General features: G+C 45.7%; 1 long non-coding RNA gene and 1 pseudogene across 1 annotated transcript in view; one reads left to right on the top strand and one right to left on the bottom strand.

The window, feature by feature from the left end:
- Nucleotides 1-19,062, top strand: part of LOC141373515 (uncharacterized) — a 64,641-nt gene that overhangs the window by 35,473 nt on the left and 10,106 nt on the right. The window contains exon 2 of the long non-coding RNA XR_012379582.1: nt 4,775-4,916. This is a non-coding gene — a long non-coding RNA (uncharacterized lncRNA). The remainder of the gene's footprint in view (nt 1-4,774; nt 4,917-19,062) is intronic.
- LOC141373650 (U4 spliceosomal RNA) lies at nt 16,742-16,805 on the bottom strand (annotated as a pseudogene).

Below are 19,062 nucleotides of genomic sequence, written 5' to 3'. Positions count from 1 at the left end.
GAGGGAAAGCCTGATAACTCAGTATTTTGATTAGATATTCAACATGAAGAGATTAGAATTAATCACAGTTTACATAATGCACGGCACCTCGAATACCGTACTATACTGAGCTCTACACATGCCTGTCTTTGCCACTAGACCGTGAAGGTCTTGGAGGCAGGAAATGTCCCCTCATCACTCAGGGTTGGCACAGCTGGCTTCTCGGCAAATAGTTATTGGATAGATTGATCCATAAAAGGTTTTCATTCCTGGCTGGTTTGCCAGTTTGGGGGAGTTAATCAGTGGTATATTCTGATATCAACCTTGTACTATGCATCTCAGCACACCTGTGTACTGGAAATCTAGATCAGGAAGCAATTTATAGTACAAGAGAATTACTTCCTTAAAAATGGATTTGCCACACAGCCCTTCTAAACAATGAACCCCCCTACAACTTTTTAAATGATCCAATTTACAAAACTCTGGTCAGCATTCCTTAGGAGAATGTATCACAAGTGGATGACACCCCATATAGCTACTAGAGATATATCAGTACATTTTGAATGATATGTTTCAGTTCAGCTCTGCCAAACTCAGGAATTAATCTTCACACCACTTGGATCTTTTCCACACCTCTACTGGCATATGCCATCGGATCAAAGGGCCTGGAGGAAAAGCAGGAAAGGAGGACTTTCAGTAGTTGGAGATTAGCTCCTTTCCACATCCCTGAGCTCCAGGCAGGCAAAGGTTGGGGAGTGTGGCATATGAAGACTCAGGCTCCCCGACCTTGGGAACTTATAAGCCACAATATTATAAATCTGAAAGGTCTCTAGAGGCAATAAAAGGAAACCTACATTTAAATGCTGTTATTTAATCAGAATAGCCATCCTGTGAGGCATTTTTCAGATAATAAAGCTGAAGCTTAGCAAGATTAATGTCTCCCAAAGTCACACAGAAGTGACGAGTTGGCCCTCAGACCCAGGCACACGGGCAGGACTTGAGCTTCCAAAGCCCTTCTGAGAGCAAGTGTGTCTGGCCCACAGCCTCCTGGCAGAGAAGGGGCTTCGGCTTCCTGGGTAGGGCAGGTGTTGCCTTCAGCTTTTGATTCCTCACCACGACCCACTGTCAACCCAGAAATCCTCCCCTTTCTGCCTCTATTTGTAAAATACTTAGAAAAAGTAATGTCTGAGGGTGCCTGGGTGGCTCAGTCGTTAAGCGTCTGCCTTCGGCTCAGGTCATGATCCCAGGGCCCTGGGATCGAGCCCCACATCGGGCTCCCTGCTCGGCGGGAAGCCTGCTTCTCCCTCTCCTACTCCCCCTGTTTGTGTTCCCTCTCTCTCTGTGTCTCTCTCTGTCAAATAAATAAAATCTTAAAAAAAAAAAAAGAAAAAGTAATGTCTGGGAACCCCACTCCGATGCCAGGGGGCTGGGGAAGTCAGCTCGTGTGAGTGGGGTGCTGGTGAGTACCCGTCGGGGATGCGAGCTGGGTTCTGACATCATTCCACCATCACCTCTCCCACCTCCCTTCCCTGTTTCCCTCTGCCTCCTTCTTCACACTGTCTGTGGGAGATGGGAGAAGCCACAGTGGTCCTGGCATCATGCCCAATTCAACTCTGTCTTTGCAGGTGTCAGATAGAGACCCCGGCTTCCAGATAGTCAACTTGGGGTTCAGCTCAATCTGGTCCTGTAGTCCAAAAAGGGGAGAGAAAGTCTATATGAGTCCCTTATCACCTACAGCCTAAGGGGGAAGTCTTATTGTGGGAACACAGAAGCCCCCGGGGGGGGCTTTGCCCAGGGTGACCCTGTTATGTGGCATCAGGGATGACTCCAGGATGGCTTGGGTTAGCCTGCCCTCTGGAAATGAGTGGGGCTGGAATGAAATGGATTGTCAGTCCTGTTTTTCACTGTTTACCCCAGCCAGAGGAAGCTTTGGATAAGATAGCTATGGTTGTATTGACCTCCAGTTAATAATCTCCTTGCCTTACCTGTGGAATCACAGCACAGCCCTTTACCCCTGGCCTCACCCAGCCTCCTCAAGCCTCTCTCCGCCCTGTCTCCACCCAGGCTTTGCTGTCACTCTACGTGCTCTCTATCCTTAAACACAACTCTCTTTGACACCACCGAGACTTTGTGGTCCCTTCTATCTAAAATAGCCCTCCCCCAATCCTCTCTTAGCTGTGTACACCCAGCTCAGATGTCACCTCCTTGCTGTAGCTTGCCACAACATAGCAGGCAAAATTAATGACTCCTATCCGAATCCCCACAGTACTCTGAATGTCACAGCGCTTGTCACGTGATAGGAGAGTATTCACTGGTCTGTGTCACTGGTTGGGTGATGCACTCTTTGGAGGAGAGGGGTCATTTCTTATGCTTACTTACACCTCCTAGAACATAGGAAGGGGATCCATGAATGTTGCTGGACAGTGGCCACAGCAGTGGCAGTGGATTATGTATTTTCCTGTGCTGCACGTGTCCTGGGAAGCTCCTTGGGGCCAGGAGCACAAGACAGGCTCCTGAGTGACGAGACCTCTTGTCCCTCCCTCACCACATTCTCCAGTGGGGCTCAGCTCGGGTCCTGGAGGAGACCGTCCACCAGCTCTAGAGCAAGGAGGGTGTGTGCAGGGGAGCAGAGTTTGGGTTCGGGGGGATCAAAAGGTCCTTTGTAGGACAGCAAGGTTGCTTTTCAAAACCATGATGATGGCTCCCCAGGAAAGGAGGGTAGACAGAGAGATAGGGTCGTCATCTCTGATCTGGGTAACTTTGAATAAGTTACTTAATCTCTCTGGGGCTCGTGATCCTCACCTATAGAGATGGGGAGATAATGCATACCTCGTGTTGTTGTGAAGACTAATAATTACTACTTACTGAGTTTATTGTAGCGCTAAGGGTTTTACAAACATCAGCCAGTGAGAAATCGACGGAGGCAGAATCAGAACTCAAACCGCTGCACCGTATCCAAAGGACAAGGAAAACTGCAAAAGACAACACAAAGGGTAGCGATCACTTATCTACTGAAAGAGCATTTAGACCTCAAAACCTTTGTCCTGTTAGGAACTGAAACTAGGAAAAAAAAAAAAAAGACATTTTTCTCCCTGAGCCATGGTAAATAGCTGGCACAGGAAGCACAAAGGTAAAGGAGTGGCAGGGACAGCAACAAATTGCACCTCCCCTTCCGTAGGCTGCCTTCTTTCTGGGAAGTGGCTGCCCAGCCAGGGATTACATGTCCTGGCCACCCTCGCGTGTGGGTGGGACTATGCAGTAGGGTCCCCTATGGAGTGCGATTAGAAATGACTCAGCTCACTTGTAGGTCAAGATGATTAAAAGAGGGTGTAAAGAACCAAAAGGTAAAAACAACCAAAGTGTCCCTTAATGGAAGAATGGATACAGTGTGATACGTAGTTATGATAGAATAGCATTCGTCCTTCAAAAAGAAGGAAATTCTTTTTTTTTAAAGACTTTATTTATTTATTTGAGAGAGAGAGAGGGAAAGTACAGAGAGAGAGAAGCAGACTTCCCGCTGAGCAGAGAGCTGGACCCTGGCATCATGACCTGAGGCGAAGGCACACGCTTAACCGACTGAGCCACCCAGGTGCCCCAAAAGGAAGGAAATTCTAACACGTGATGTCACAGTTCCCTAAGAACAAGATGGCGGAAAGTTTCAGAGCTTGGCTTGGTTTGGGGCTGAGAAGACATTTGTGCTGTGAGGGCTTACCTTCAAGTTCACAGTTCTCACAAACGGAGTCACAACCCCTTGGCTGTAAGATGGATTCCAAGGACTTTGCTACTGAGGAAACCCAGAGAACTTTGCCTCCTTGAAAGGCACATCACTCATTCACTGAGAGGAGCTGGGTATGGGCTTGGGGTATAGGAAAGTAGGGGGAGAAGGGAGCAGTGGCTCTCGGTCAGCTGAGGCAGACATGGGAAGCTGGCCCCGCATGCTCTCCTAGGCTGGTCTGCTCAGGAGGATGTGCCTGCTCGTGGTTCCAGACGGGCAGCAGCCTTAGCTGCGTATAGCATTGAAGGGGCCAGGGATTGTCCTGTCTTGTACTCAAAAGTGGGACCTATGCCAGAGCTGCTGGCTGTGCCACAGACTCCAGGATCAGCAACAAGAGGAGTCCCAGCCTCGGAGGTGCAGGGGAAGTGGGAGCAACCAGGACTGGACAACCATACTAGCTGTTGTCCAGGCTCTAGCCCCTCTGGTTTTGGTGGCCATCTAGGAAACTTGGCGATGACTGAGGAGACCCCCAGCCTGAAGTCAAGCATCCAAGGTGACTCTAGTGGCCCAAAAGACCAGGAGTGACCCTGGAGTTTTAGATAACCATTCCGGGACCCTTGGCTTCTTGGGCTTATCACAGGACAGTGATGCTGGGAAAGAGACAAGGTCAGGCTGACAATGGGGGGGGAGGGGGGAAAGGGGATTAAGCTGGAGCCAAACTGGGGAGCCGATAAAAGAGATGCAACCTCAGTTCATTATCAATTTTGCAAAGAATTTACTGTTTTAATGAATTTGAGCAATTCGCGGTTACCCTATAATGACAGTATTCTTACATGCATTCTTCCTGTGCTCCTAAGCTGGAGAGGCAGAGATGGAATTAGGGCCAGGGAGCCAGGGATTACACACAAATCTGACAGTTGTGTCAAAATCCTGCCCTGGCCACAGGGGTGAGTCATGCAGGGAAAGGTCACATGAGTTGCATTAAAATAAAGGTTGAGAATGATTGGTTTTTAGAGATTTTTTTTTTCAGGGATTCAATGTTTGTGAAATGCATGAATGCCCCCCTCTCCCTTACTCCAGGTTAAGATCTCCAGAATTCTCCTGCAGTGGCCATCAACATCGCCGTTGGCTCGTACGTCCCTTGCCCCAGGCATTCACCGCATGATGCGCCACTGGACTCAGGCATTCAGAGATGATGGACAGCACAATACTCAAACCACAGGTAAAGTGCAGACACTACCTTTTCTTTGCATCTCCTATCTCTTGGAGTCTCTTAGAGTCATCTCCCTGTCTTCCTACATCCCCCCCGTCTGTTTTTTTTATCCAACTCTGGGCTAATGTTGGCATTTGCTTTCACTAAGGCCAAAGAGGTAAGTACCCTGCCTACAGCCTGAACTCTATCTAAAGAAAGATTTGTTAGCTTCCCTGGCATTTTCGGAATTCTTACACAACCTCAGCCTGGGCCTTGTGCAAAATCCTGCTGATAAGCATCTGAAGCCAGCCTTTGAAGTAGTGTCAAGGCTGCCTGGGTCTTTTGCTGCTTCCTAGGAGCTGGTCCCAGGGCCAAAGCTGAGCACGGGCCCCTCCCGCCGGCCGGACCTGGGCCGGGCCCTGCGGAGAGGGAGGCCTATCCCTCACCAATCAGAGGGTGACTCAGAGCTGCCAATCCAGAATCCCAGTTCCCACAACACAACTAATACCGTCCTCCCCACCCACTTCCAGAATGATGCATCCCTCTCTGGCTGTCACTGCTCACCTTTGTGGGACGCAATCACTGGGTCGGGAGAATTGTTTGCCATGCCCTTCAGCACCGTGGTGGGTTTGTGGCTGTGGTGACTTGAGGTCATTCAGAGTCCTGCCTGCCATCTCTCCTGTCCCTCCTGCTCTCTGCTTCTGCTGAGAACATGCTGACCTGTCCCTGACACCTGGGGTCGAGGAGCCCTGCAGAGAAGCCGGGCTGGAATGAGAGTCACCGGGCTGGGTTCATCACACCTGAACCCCAGCCTCAGGCCCACTTCCATGGAAAGGCTAATGCCTCCAGATATCTTGCCTATTCTTGGTGGGAGTGGTGAGAGTTCTCAGGATCACCTCTGGCTCCTAGGTTCTGCTTCCACTGGATTCTTTCAGTTTGAGTCACTCTGCCATGTGTGTGCACTGAACTAGGTCTGCACCTGCGTCTCAGGCCCTTGCCTTGATTTCCACCAAAACCAAACAGCCATGCAAGACCTTTGTGTGTGTAGCCGACTCGGTCAATGGCTGCTTAGGCCGGAGGGGTGCTGCAGTAACGCAAACCACTTCAAACGGAATCTTTGATCTTTAATGATCCTCTTTGAGGCCACCCTCACCTCTGGAGATGTCTCCCTGGCCAGACCACCCCACATCGCTAACTGAGCTCATGTTTCTCCAAAGAGTGGTTCATGAACCACCTGCACCCGAACCACTAGTGTAGGAGTGGGGGTCTCCTGGGGGATTGTGTGTGTGTGTGTGTTTGTGTGTGTGTAAAAGAGATGGGAAGGGGTGTGTATTTTTGGCTTGTTTATTTCAATTTCGTTTTTTGTTAGAACACTTGTTTCCAAGTGAACTTGTACATTTGGGGATGTTTCCCCATGCTATTTACAGTGCCCACTCAGTAGAGTGACCCCTTGGATCATATCTGTGAAATTCAAAGAGTTGAAAGGAAAATGGATACCATCTAGTTCATGGGTCTGCAAGCATTTTGCTTGCACATCCCTCAAAGGAATTTTGAAACCTTTTGCACTCCCCTTAAACATTTGTGTGTTGGTAACTGAAAATTTTCATCTTAAGTTTAAATAGCTGCAAAAGATTAAATTCCACTGTAAATGTGAAAATTTTTAACATTTTAACAATTTAAACATTTTGAAATAACTGTTATCACTCATTTAAATGTATCTAAGTAGAATTTAAATGTGATAGTAATTGATACCCTCCATTATCCTTTTTAAAATACCGTGAATGAGCTCTTCATTAAGTCAGAAATTTTACATTATTTCTTTTCCTCCTTGAATTTCTATTTCCATTTTTCTTCCCCTATAGAACTTTATCTGATATAATATACATTTATGATTAAAAGCTTTTATTAATCACCTTATCATATTTCTCTTAAAAATGTATGCAAATACAAATTTAGTTTCTTTCTTTTTCTGCAGTCATAAAGCTCTAAAGCTATGCTGTCTAAAACTGTAGCCACTAGCCACATGTGACTATTTACATTTTTTAATTAAATAAAATTAAAAATTCAGTTCTTTTTTTAAAGATTGTATTTATTTATTTGTCAGAGAGAGAGAGCACAAGCAGGGGGAGCGGCAGGCAGAGGGAGAAGCAGGCTCCCCGCCAAGCAAGAAGCCCAAAGCGGGACTCGATCCTAGGACCCTGGGATCATGACACGAGCCAAAGGCAGACTCTAAACCGACTGAGCCACCCAGTCACCCCTAAAATTCAGTTCTTCATTCCCACTAGCCACACTTCAGGTGCTCAGTAGCCATGGTTGGCTCATGGAACCGCACTGGACAGAGCAGATAGAAAACATTTCCTTCATTGCAGAAAGTTCTATTGAACAGTGCTGGTCTACAGCATGAAAAGATTGTCTCCCAGAATTAGTACATTACAATTAGTTGTAACACACAATTTTTCAAAATAACATAAATGTATCACCCATTTATTGAACATCTGGGTAAAATACTATTATTCAAAAAGGTAAAATTTTATTAGAAATGCCTTTTTTAATGAGATGGTTAGTACTTTTTTCATGTGTCCATAGATGAATATAACCTTCTCTAGAATGAGAATAGTTTCCACATCAATTCTTATCTGTAATTTTCACTTTTAAAAATATAGATGCCAAGAAGATGTGCTCAGAATGGAGGTGTTTTATTGTAGTGGCATTATATGATTTTGTGAAGTCTTTCTGAGGAGTGTGCCCAAAATCACACATAATGACAAGACTACTGTTAGCGATTTATCATCTGATAGTATTAAATGTTCATCAGTTTCTCCTTCACCTTTGTTAGAATGATGGGATAATGTCTGACTCACCAAAGGATTTGTTGTCCAGTCATTAGAGCAGTTCACTTACTCAGCCTTAACCTATACTTTGAACTGTGTCTGACTGGAGTCGAAGATTTTTACAAATGACAAGATAACAAGATGGGCCACATCCTTCTGCCAAACATGGGAAAAAGATACCTTCTGTAAGAGGAAAGGGGGAGAGCAACCCAAACACAGGAGCATTCACAGGGAGTCCAGCTTCAGTAAAAGAGGACACCTGAATGTGAGCATCTAGAAATGGATGTCTTTAATATCACCTGCACTGCAAGCCATTAGAATGTCTTCGTGCTCCCTGGGCATACACTGACCGACCTTCCAGACCGCGGCTCCGGGAATCACAACCGGTTCTCCACTGAGCTCTCGCCTTCCCCTCTCTCTGCCCCGCATTTTTTTTTTATCCAAATACATGAATTTGTTCAGCACAATTATGGGCCTATTCTTTCTTTCTCTCTTTTCTTTCTTCCAATATTTTTATACTTAAAAATGATACACACATATATTTAAGATATATATACATATACAGTATATAATAAAAAGCATAAATTTATCTATAAGTATATATAATATATAATAATTAAGCCTCCACCCAACTTAGGAAGTGAAACAATACCAAATGACCCTAAAGTCTCACTTTCCCTCCCGGGCACGTGATCAGATTATACTTCCCCACTCGCTTGAAGTTACACCTGCCCATGTGACTTGCTCCTGCCAAGAGAATGTAAGCAGAAGCAAGGAGGGCCACTTTGGGATGGCCTTGAAGAGCACGATTTGTCATGTTCCCTCCCCCCGCCACCCTTACCAGGGACATGGGGGCCTCATGAGCTGGCCCATAATGAACATTTCTTGCCCTTATGCCATTAAGATTTCAGCACGTGTTTGTTACTGCAGCCTAACTAGCCCATTATAACTGAAACAGAAACATTTCTGAAGCTTCAGGTAGATCCCTCAGCAATGATATTCCAGAGACAACCACCATCCTTGCCTTTCCTTAAGGTTTTACCATATATTTATACCCCTAAATGATATATTTTTATGTGTTTTTGAACTCTATTAATAGGAAATCATATTTTGTTTTTTTAAAGTATGATTTGTGAGATTCATCAATACTATGAATATACCACAATTTATCCATTCTACTATTTATAAACGGTTCAGTTGGGTTTCTTCGCTGTTATAAATAATGCCATTCTGAGTAGGCTTGTACACATCTGCTGGGAGAGAGAAATGAAATTTTCTCTGGAGTAGCAGTTCTCAGAATGTGGTCTGGAGACTTCTGGGAGCCTCTGAGACCCTCTCAGGGGCATTTACAAAGGCAAAACTAGTTTCATAATAATAAGATGTTATTTGCCTTTTTTACCCTCATTCTCACACAACAGAATAGTGGCATTTGCCAACAGCTAAATGACAAGAGCTATCTCAACACACTGATGCAGAAACAGTTGAGAATCCCTGTCTTCTATCAAATAAGATTTGCAAGACTATTGAACAATGCCACTCTTCCCACTAACCTGTCCGATCTTGGAAAATGTAGTTATTTTTCACAAATACATTATTTATGTTGATATGTTAAGCTCTGTTATTGTTACTCTTAAATGAATTATTTTTTTGAATTCTTAGTTTTACTTTCTAACATGGTATATATCGGTCAATATAACTCACCTAAGCAAAATTATCTGGTGTCCTCAATAATATTTCAGAGTGTAAAGGGGTCCTGAGACCAAAAGCCTTGAGAACTGCTGCTCTAGGATATGTAACTAGAAATGGAATTGCTGGGTTTTAGCTTTTGCACATCTTGGACTTTCCTATATAATGTAACAAGAGTCTTCCCAAGTGGTTGTACCAACTCACACTCCCATGAGCAACACGTGGGAGTCCCCTAGCAGCACAGATGATCTACCATCTCAGAAAGCCTTGTGAAGGGGGTGAGTTTAAAAAGCATCCATTTCAGGGGCAACTGGGTGACTCAAGTCGGTTAAGTGTCCACTCTTGATCTCAGCTCAGGTCTTGATCTCAGCTCGGGGCTTGCTCTCAGGGTCTTGAGTTCAAGACCCCTGTTGGGGGATCCACGCTGGGTGTGGAGTCTAGTTAAAAAATAATTAATTAATTAATAATAAAAACCCATCCATTCCTTCCCTTTGTCTCCCCCTACCCAACCAGTTTTCCAGGTGAACCAGATTTGAAATCAAAGTGATTGTGAGATGCCCCAAATTCACTGAGGACAGCTGCGGGTTGAGGTTCTGGAAAGGAGAATGGGTTATTGCAGACTGGTGTTTTATCCACTTTGAGTCTCCTAGCAACCATGCTGATTTTAGATCTTTTTGCAATTGAAAATGGTCACCACTCCTGTCGCCCCCCATTAATGGCCCTTGGGTCCCCACCCACACCCCAAGCCTTCCTTCCCTGAGTTCACCTTGCTGAAATAGTCAGGTAGGGCAGATTTTCTGCACATAGAGATTCTTTATCCTCTCTGGCCTAAAAAAAAGCCCCGAGGCAGCCATTATTGGTCTTCTGGCTGTACTGGGCCTGAAAGGAGCTTCCCCAAGAGAAAAACGTGAGTTTCCCAGCCCTGTCCTGGAAGGAAGAACCGAGAAAGCCTGTTCTTGCCTCAGAAACACGAAGAGGTAAAGCTGATTTGTGCATTCTATTGTCCCAGGGTGTTCCCAGGCAGGGGCCATGAATAGCTTATAATATTCTTTCTTTAAACACACACACACACACACACACACACACACACACCTGGGAATTAACTGTACTCAGAATAAAAACTCTCCTGATTTTCAGAAGCATGTTTACTTAAGAGCAGGGTTTTTACCAGGAAAAATGCTGCTGGGTTGTGTCGGCTCCCTTCAGTGCCCTCGTCCCTCCTCCCTTCCCACAGATCTCCTACTTCCATCACAAGTTGGCAGGAACTTGCTGTTCCTCGGCCCTGGGAGTCCTGCCAGAGGCCTCCCATTTTCCGGAGAGGTTCTCTTCAATTTCTAAGCAGTTGTTTAAAGCCAGATGCCACACGGAGCCTGGGCTCCTTGCCCTTCCACCCCCTGCCCCCATCCCCTGGCCCCATGGAGCAGGCTCCCTCCGTTCAGCATTCTCGACTTTGCAGTCCACAGTATAACCGAAGCCAACCTCCCTCTGTGGGGCTGGCAGGCACAGGCTCCCGGCCAGTGGCGGGAAGCTGCCAGAGGAAAACTTCACTGGGCAATGACCGGGAATCCTGAGGCCAGAAGAATTAGACCAGCTCATCTAGCCAGTCCCTCAATCAGAGCCAGATTTAAGCCATCATAGATTACAGGGAGATATCCAGCTGAAAAAACAACCAAAGGAGTGTCTACAGCTTTCATTCATTTAGTTTGAATACACTGTTCTCTGAGCAGAAGGTGTTCATTCATACTTGTATTCATTCATTCATTTGCTATTCAGCGAGGTCTCTAGTGCATACCAGCCCCTGTTCACAGCACTGTGCCCCCTGCGGATCTTACGTACTGATGGATGTCAGGAGATGAATGCAAAGGAAGGAATAGGAAGTCATTGGAAATATGACAATAAAAAGAGTCATTAGGAGGCTGCTGAGTGCCAGTGAACGACACTATCCTCCGACCCTGTTGCAATCTTACAGATGCATGCCGGGCTCACCAGGCCTGGAGCCCAGATCCGGCCACCGGGAAGGCCAGAAACCCAGCCAGGAGTGTAACAGCTAATGGGAGTGGGAAATTGGAAACGTGGCTTTGGATTTTCCCCAACACATGTATGGAAGGAGGTGGGCCATCGGGGAGGGGCTAGACCCAGCAGCCGCAGATGTCACTGCTCTTGGCAGTCAGAGGGTCTCCCCCCGGGCTGGGGGAGGGGCCTTGGCCTCCTGGCCCCATGCTGCTATTCTGGTTGTCGCAGGAGCAGGGACACCACTATACCCACAGGTCACCCATGATGACAGTGGGGAAGGACCCAAAAAGATGCAACCACTGCCTTCCCCGAGAGCTGTGGTCATGTCCATGTCTCTCCAAATCCACGGTGAACTAGTCATCTGTGTGGGGAGGCGTTATCACTGTTTCTGGTTACTGTTTCTTGAGCAATGCCGCCACCATTTTGCTTTCGGTTTCTCCACTTCCAGCTTATCCGTCACACGAATAGTGACCTATAAGTACACTTTCATTCATTCGGCAAACACACGCTGGGTGGCAGCCATGTGCCAGGCCCTGTGCAGGGCATGGAAAATGCACTTCAGGAGGAAAGGCAGGGTCTTGCCCTGAGGGTTGTAACAGGAGAGGCAGGTACAGCACACGCCTGACAAATGCCCTCGTGGAGGGGTCACAGCCGAGAGCTCTGGGGACCAAAGCGAGGGCACTCCTTTACCGTGGTGTGACCTCGAGAGCTCATTCGGTGTTGAGTGCACTGTGCTTAGCACTAGGATCTCAAAGGCCTCAGCTCAGAAGGGACAGTGAGCTCACTGGAGATGAATGAATAGAAGTTTCCAAGGCAGGCACCTGATGGGGAGGGAGTGGGGGAGTTTATAGTCAGAGTGCAAAGGCTGAGAGGCAGGAAAGAGCAAGGTTCACCGCAAGGCCAATGCGTGTTCCCAAGGCCAGAGCCTGAGGGTGGGGGCGGGGACGTGGCCTAGGGGAGGCCAGCTGGGGACAGAGAGTGGAGGGCCCAGAGGTTATGGAGGCCGTGCCAAGGAGTGTTTGGACCTTATCCTATAATTAGCAAGAGGGAACCGTGGAAGGTTTTTAAAGCTGGGCATGACATGATCAGATCTGAGAGATACACTCACATACACCTCCATACATATATTTATATATTACACACATATATATTTGTAAATACATATAGATACCTATAAAGTAAAATCAATGAAAATATCTACATATTCTAAATATAGACCCACTTTAAGTACATATGTGTTTTATTTCTCCCATATAAGCCTAGTTACATCAGTTGCTATGCTTTTCTCCCTCTAATTCTCTCTCCCCGAGCCAGTCAGAAACTTGAACATTACCCTGGAGAATTCCAGTTTTCTTATCAGAAATATAAAGAGAAAAGAGCACCTGGGTGGTTCAGTCAGTTAAGCGGCTGCCTTTGGCTCAGGTCATGATCCCGGAGTCCAGGGATCAAGTCCTGCATCAGGCTCCCTGCTCAGTAGGGAGTCTGCTTCTGCCGCCCCTCCCTGCTCGCTCTCTCTCTCTCTCTCTCTCTCTCAAATAAATAGGTGAAATCTTTAAAAAAAAAAAAAAAGGAGAAATATAAAGAGAAAAACACAGTTAATATTCAGTTGGGTTTTTTTTTCCCTTTCTTCCAAATGATGCTTTTGAAAATCAATAGGCAAGGCTGTAGGAAGGTGGATTCAGAAGTGGGCAGGTGACACCCCTCCCACAGAGGCCTCCTCCTTCCCCACCGCGAGGGTGAGGGATGGCACGGAGGAGGGCTGGAGACGCTGGCCAGGCCATGGGGAAAAGGCGTCCAGTGAGAGGCCTGCCAGCACCTTGGATATGACTCCTGGAGGGCCGCGCAGAAATGAGGCCCACCCCTGCAGCCTCTTCCTCCTCTTTCCCAAGAGCAGGTCTCCACACCTGCTCAGAAGCTGCTGGCATCTCTCTTGGCCAAGTTATCCATCAGCAGTTGGCTCAGTGGTGCTGGTGGCAGTGCTGAGACTGCTGAACTCAAGCCAAACTGGCTGAGTTGAGAGTCTAAGACAGCCCTTGCTCCCCTCCCTCCAAAGGACCCCAGAAGTGTAGTAGTCCCCAACACCTACACAAGAGGGGGAGAGGAGTGGTGGGGAACGGGAAGCCATACACATACCACATATCATTAAAAAGAATTTTGAGGTGACTTACAAAATCCACCTGGTAAGTCAGAGATCTAGGGGTTACCCTCAATTCCTCCCTCCTCTTCACTCTTCACATTTAACTCATCTGCCAGTTCTTCCTCAGACGCATATGACAAGCCCACCCACATCTCTTCATCTCCACTCTCTGCTGAGTCCAAGCCCTGTCATCTCTCACTTCGTGTGTGAGTTTGCTAGGGCCGCCGTATCAAAGTACCACGGACTGAGTGCTTTACAGAAATTTATGTTGGGGGCGCCTGGCTGGCTCAGTCGGTTAAGCATCCACCTTTGGCTCAGGGCATGATCTCGGGGTCCTGGGATCCAGTCCCACATCGGGCTCCCCCTGCTCAGTGGGGAGTCTGCTTCTCCCTCTCCCTCTGTCCGATGGTCCCCCTACTTGTGCTCACTCTCTCTGTGTCAAATAAGTAAATCAATCAAATCTTTTTTTAAAAAGACATTTATTTTCTTGCGGTTCTGGCGGCCGCAAGTCTGAGATCAACGTGTCGGTAGGGCTGGTTTCTTCAGGGGCCTCTCTACGTGGCGTGTAGATTTCATCTTCTCCCTGTGTCTTCACATCGTCTTTTTCTATATGCATGTCTGTGTCCTAATCTCTTCTTATAAGGAGACCAGTCATATTGGGTTAGGGCTCATCCTGATGACTTCATTTAACCTTAATTGTCTCTATAAAGGCCCTGTCTCCAAATACAGTCCCATTCTGAGGTACTGGGCACTAGGACTTCAACATATGAATTTTAGGGGAACACATTTCAGCCCATAACCCTTGGACCACTGCAAGAGTAAAGGGAGATGCAAATGTCTTATAACTGCTCTCCCCACTTCCATCTTTGTCCCTCTCCAATTTGCTGTCCACACAGAATCCCGAATGAATTTTCAAGAACATAAATCTTATCATTTTACACCTCTGTCTCACACTCTTGAGTACCTTCCTATTGCACTTAGAACAAAACCCAGACTCCTTGCCAGGCATGATCTGGCTCCAGTCTACCATGTCAGTCTCTTCTCGTGTCCCTCCCTGTCTCAGCTACCACACCCAACTTCTCTCCATTCCCGGGGCAAGCCAAGCCTTTACACAGCTGAGAGGCTTGGACACCCGATGTGCTTGCCTGAAAGTTCCTTCCTGCTCATGTAGCATGGCTGTCCCCTCTGTAGTCTTCCTGTCTCAGGTGAAATGTCCCTCCACCCTGTTCTTCTCTATGACAGCACCCTATACATGTCCTCCATGGTGCTCACAGATGATTGTCATCCCATTGTCGGATTCTTTATTGCCTGTTTTTTATTTCCTCTACTAGAAGGTGAACTTCATGAGGGCAGGAACTTTGTCTTCTTCCCGTGGCTTTCTCTCTAGCACCTGGAAGTGTGCCTGGCATATTATAGGTGCTCTGTAAACACTAACTGAATGAATGCTCATGCCATAGTAAATTATGTGGAAAATGGACCCATAAGAACTGACTGATTTGATCTTTTGTATTAAATATTGTTGAATACACATTTATTAAATTTCAAAGACTTCTGCCAAAATGACTATTATAGAATAGTTGTTCTCGAACCTTCCTTTCTGGCCGTAGTGGAAGAGCAGGAGCAATCTCCTGTTGAAACCGCTTCCAGTTCTCCACCATTAAATCATCTCATCAGTGGAGGAGAGCATGCCCCTTTAATTGCCTAGGGCAGGACCAGCTGGCCATTAGAGTGCCACAGACTTTGGCATTGACATTTCCAAATGGTTTGAATCTTGTCTCTGCTATTATAAGCTGCATGGCCTGGCAAGGTCTAAACTCCCCGAGCCCCCCTCTCCTTTGGAGGTGGGTTGGAGAGAAAAGTACCTACCTCTCAGGAGTGTTCTGAAGTTAAATGACATAATAAATAAAATTCAATGAAATGCATGACATAATAAGTGGTAGCCATTATCATGGATCCAGGAAGCAATGATGCCAGACTTTGGAGCAGAATCATGGAGGCAGAGAACAAGAGATCAGTTAAACACGTGATTATGAGATGGCACTGATAAAACCTGTAATTACTTAGAGTGAGTGTGAGAGATGAAGCAACATTAATGGAATGGAACTTGAAATTTTTAGCCAGATGATGGTGCAGTCATGTGCCATCATGCCATCAGCAGACACTTCCACGTAAAAGCTGCTGTGTAGAATAACTCCACAAATCGTTTTGAATTCAGATCACTCACTGCTTGATCTTTAGTTCTGAATATCCTGAAAATGGGGTTTATTTGTATTTATGAGGTCTTTGTGAGACTATTCACTTCCTGGCCAGTGGGAAGAAGAAATCTTAAGCGATAAGGAAAAGCTGTAGTGTTTTCTTTCTGTGTGTTTCTAAGTTTTATTCATCACCTCGCCTTTCCTTTCATATGTGACTGAATCTCTCCATTTCTTTGGCACTGTAAGGGGAAAGCCTCCTCCAGCAGTCATCCCAAGGTTATAGATTTAGGCTCCAGCCCCCTATAGAGCTTCACCTGCTTCCGTGGGGGTCTTCTGTTGTCCAGGACTCTCAGACAGGTGCATGCTGAAACCATGCACCGAGAAAAGTGTAGAAATTGGTGTTCCTGAGAACTGGAACCCTGTATCCCACTGAAGCCAGATTAGCAACCACAGGCAGTCCCTCAAGTTTAGGGTGGGTGGTTGCTGTTTTATGTTTTATTGGTTGCTGAAAGAAAAGGTGGAGGGGAGAGGAATCATCAGGAAAGCATTCATAAAATAGGGATCCAATCACCACCACCTTTGGCAAGGGGGGAGGAAGTGAACATAATTGTCACAATGAGAGTCAAACTCTTTTATCCTCCAGCTCAGTCCCAAGTCATTTTAAAATTGCAGCAAGAAGGGCTTAAGGTAAATAAGTGTTGAATGAATTAAGTTACAGGGAAAAAACCCAAGCATGCTTAATTATATACTGCAGAGAAACAAATGCATATGTTCATCTAGAAACATGTAAGAGAATATTTAAAACAGCATTATTTGTAATAACCAAAAAGTAGAAACATCCCAAATATCCATCATTAGTAGAATGGGTAAATAAATTGTGGTCTACTTATGTAAAGGAATACTACACAAAATGGAAAAAGAATGAACAGTGGATACACTCATCAACACAGATGAATCTCATAGCTATCAGGTTGGACCAAAGAAGTCAGACACTAAATAGCAATAATTGCGCCTTGGATAAACCTCATGGGCTTCGATACTGCCACTGCGCAAAGCTCAGACACAAAATAAAATGTGGCAGATACACTCTACAGTGACCCCCAGCAAGTCACATCCTTATATAAGCCCCTTCTTTTGGCTGTAGATGGAGACTGTGACTTATTTCCAACAAATAGAGTATGACAAAGGGGCTGGGATGTTGCTTTCTTCATTAGGTTATGGTATATGTCATAGTACTGAGACATCACTCTCATGATTTGTTACTTTTTTTTTCAATAGATTTGTTACTTTATATAAGACTCTGTCTTTGTGAACTAGAGAGAGATATTCTTCCTTACTCTCATGAAGTAAGTTGTCACACTGTGAGAGAGCCCATGAGAGGGCCATGTGGCAAGGAACCACAGGTGTTCTCTAAAAGCTGAGAGTAGGGGTGCCTGGGTGGCTCAGTCATTTGAGCATCTGAATCTTGGTTTTGGCTTAGGTCATGATCTCACAGTTGTGGGATCAAGCCCTGCATCAGGCCCTGAGCTCAGCCTGGAGTCTGCTTCAGATTTTCTCTCCCTCTCACTCTCTGCCCCTCCCCCTGCTTGCACTCACTCTCTCTTAAATAAATTAAATAAATAAATAAATAAATAAATAAATAAATAAATAAAATCTTAAAAAATAAAAGCTGAGAGTGGCCTTTAGCCAACAGTTATACAATGACAAGGAAGTGAATTCTGCCAACAACCTGAATGAGCTTGCAAGTAGATCCTTCCCCAGTCAAGTGACCAGATGAGAACACAGCCTAGCCAACACTTTGATTGCAGCCTTGTAAGATTCTGAGTAGATGATCCAGCTGAGCTGCGCCCTGACTCTTGACCCATAGATAATGTGAGATGATAAATGTGTGTTATTTTAAACCACTAAGTTTATCGTAACTTGTTATACCACAATAGACAACTAACAGAAAATATACTGAATGATTCCAAGTTCATGAACAGAAAAAACTAATCAATGGTAAATAGAATCCAAAATAGTGGTTACCTCTAAAGTGGAGGAGGGATTATTAACTAGGAAGGGGCAAGGGTTACTTTCTGGGATGCTGAAAATGCCCTATATGTTGATCTACTTACATGGTTGTATACTTATGCAAAAATTCATTGAGCTTACAACATAAGATTAATACACTCTAAACATTCTACTGCATATGTTGTATTCTTTGATTTGAAAATTTTAGAAAATAATAAGAAAACCAAGGGAGAGAGGGAATTCTGAAGGAGGATCCTTTGTCCGTCTCTTCACCAGTCTAACATCCAGTTGAATCTCCAGCAAAGAGTGTGTGGAGGCTTCCAGAATTTGGGTTCTAATACATTTCTTCAGTCTTCCCTTGGCTAATGTGCATCTCCCTGCCCCACAAGCTCCCTCTTTAGTTACAAAATGAGGCCACTTGCAAAATTCTGGGTAGAACGAAGAATTTTAAAGTAGGCTCATGGTATTAATTTAATGATGAGTGTTTGACAAGTCCTCATGACATAGAATGCCTATGATGCAGGTGTCCTCTGGATGAGGCTCTCTTGTGACTATCTCCCTCTGGAAGCTTGGTGCTCCAGAATGTCACTTAGCTAGTGTGAGCAAAGTTGGCCAACTATACAGTAACTACATCACAAGAAGAATTTATTGTCTTTGTGTCCATATTCCATTGGGTATAGTCTATTGGGTATAGTCTCTACTGTCTTTGTGTCCATGTTCCATTGGGTATAGTCTATACTCTTGACTATTCACATATTTGGGGATTCTGGAAGGTTTCCAGTTACCTCCTGCCTCTTGAAGTTAATCCCCTAGAGAAAGACCTTCACTGCCCAATCCCACCACACCTCCCAATCTCAAGCAGAGTTTCCTTTCACTTCTTTGCTGGACTCTCCTGCCTGCTCTGCCCCTAACATGACATAGTCAGTCTTATTGCTGGATCTTCTACTGATAGTCTAGCTCGGCCTGTGCTCTCCAAGGGGGTTCCAAGGAAGTGCTGTTTCTCAGCCCTTCTTCAAGATACTTATTCATCTTAGAATTTTCCTCCCCACCTCTCTTGAAAATTAACCCTCACCTTTATATAGGGCAGGGGCAGTGAGGATAACTAACTGGAGAATAACAGCCGAGCTACTTGGACAGGTGTGACTCTAACCTCCCTGACTCCCAGGGGGGAGTTGAGAGGAAAGGGAAGGAATACAGATGAACCCCCCACACTCACCACTGCCATGGTCACAACACTTCACCCTAGAGGTATGTGCCGAGCCTTTGAAAATACTCAGAACCCTCAGGGGAACGATCTCAGCCCT

Source organism: Callorhinus ursinus, unplaced genomic scaffold (genome assembly GCF_003265705.2).
Source record: "Callorhinus ursinus isolate GAN/ISIS: 27379988/994484 unplaced genomic scaffold, GSC_fseal_2.0 scaffold10, whole genome shotgun sequence".
Taxonomy (NCBI): Eukaryota; Metazoa; Chordata; class Mammalia; order Carnivora; family Otariidae; genus Callorhinus; species Callorhinus ursinus.
The sequence above is the reverse complement of the archived record's forward strand: the minus strand, read 5'-3'. Positions and strand labels throughout refer to the sequence as shown.